A 1,722-nucleotide genomic window follows, 5' to 3' on the forward strand; every position below is an offset into this window, starting at 1 on the left:
CCTCTGCGGGGCCTACGAGCTGGACGTCGACGCCTGCATCCAGAGGCACCAGGTCGTGAGCCCGATCTTCTGGCAGTCGCTGACGATGGTCGTGGTGGTGGTCGCCTCCACCGGCCGCTGCGTCGAGGAGCGCTGCGACGCCGCGCGCTACTTCTCCGGCGTCGTGGACGGCGTGGCGAGGGTCGCCTTCCTGCTGGTCCTCACCCTCCTCTACCACGCCTTCACCCACGTCCTCTCGGCGGCCTACTCGCGGCTGGCGACGTCGCTGCCCCGCCCGCGCGGCCGCCTCGACGACCCGTACGCCAAGCTCTACTCGCTCGACGCCCGCCCCCGCGAGAGGCCCTCCGAGACCCGCCGACGCGCCCCTTCGGGAGGCGCCCTGCGCCCCGGCCTCGGCGAGGTGGGCCTCAGTGACGACGACGAGATAAACCGCTTCGCCAGCCAGGTCCTCCGCCTGCAGGCTTTCCACCGCTCGCTCAACGGACACTTCGGCGCGGCGCTGACGCTGGTCATCGCCTACTGCATGTCCACCTGCATCGTCACGGCCTTCTCGCTCTCCTTCTTCTACATCCTGCACTGGAAGGACAGGGTGGTCAACTTCTTCTACCTCATGCACAGCTTCGTCCCGCTCGTTGTGCTCACCAACTCGCCGCTCGTTCTCGAGGGGGAGGTGGGTCCCGTCTGGAGGGGGCGGTGGGTCCCCTCGTCTGGAGGGGGCGGTGGGTCCCCTCGTCCGGAGGGGGCGGTGGGTCCCGTCGTCCGGAGGGGGCGATGGGTCCTTTACGCAAACAAACAAACAAACGCGAACGAACTGTATAAACTCGTGTGTTTTCCTGTATCTCACCTTAAAACTTGTTTAGCGTGAATCCTTCACACACACACAAACATGCACATATGGTCACGTGTCTTAAGACGAAAGTTGAACAAAGTATCCACGAAAAAAATCAACAAGATTAATGATTCGATGCGCAGAGGTATTGTAATCATTTTGATTAAATTCAGACACTAGGCTGAATAACTGCCTCGCTATTGAACGCAGCTCGCCCGCTGTGTTACGTACAGAACAAAATTAACATTCCTTAGTAGTCCTCTATGCATCAAAAACTAAAAGGAAAAGAAAAACATATGATTAACAACCAAGGACGAATTACAGTAATAATGGTGCTCATGATGGTAGTGCATGATAGTAATCATTACAATAATAACGATATGAAAAAAATATCAGAGACGATAACAATAACCAAATTATTAACAATCCCATAGCAATCCAAACAACACTGCTGCTACAGATAACACCTTTCATAGCTATAATACCCGACATAATGATAAACTTTCCTTACACCTTTAATACCTATAATAACCAATAACATGATCAACTTCCCTTTCAGTAACACACACACACAAATACTCTAATGAAAAAGAACACTGAGAATGAAGGATTCAAGAGATAATACTTCTTACCAACAATAGAAAATTAGAATGAATATTGAATGGACTGCTAACACCCCGTCGAATTCCTTTCCAGAGAGATAGACTGAAGCGAATCGTCACCCACTCGTTCCTGAGCGAGAGGGACCACGAGTTGAAGGCGGAGGTGAGCGAGACCTGCCTTTGGAAATGGCTGCTTATTTCTTCTCGTTTCGTTTTTCTTCTTTTTGTTTCTTCTTCTTCTTCTTGTTTTGTTTTTCTTCTTTTTGTATTTCTTATTGCTCGTCATTTTTT

This window comes from Penaeus vannamei, chromosome 12, assembly GCF_042767895.1.
Source record: "Penaeus vannamei isolate JL-2024 chromosome 12, ASM4276789v1, whole genome shotgun sequence".
NCBI classification, from domain to species: Eukaryota; Metazoa; Arthropoda; class Malacostraca; order Decapoda; family Penaeidae; genus Penaeus; species Penaeus vannamei.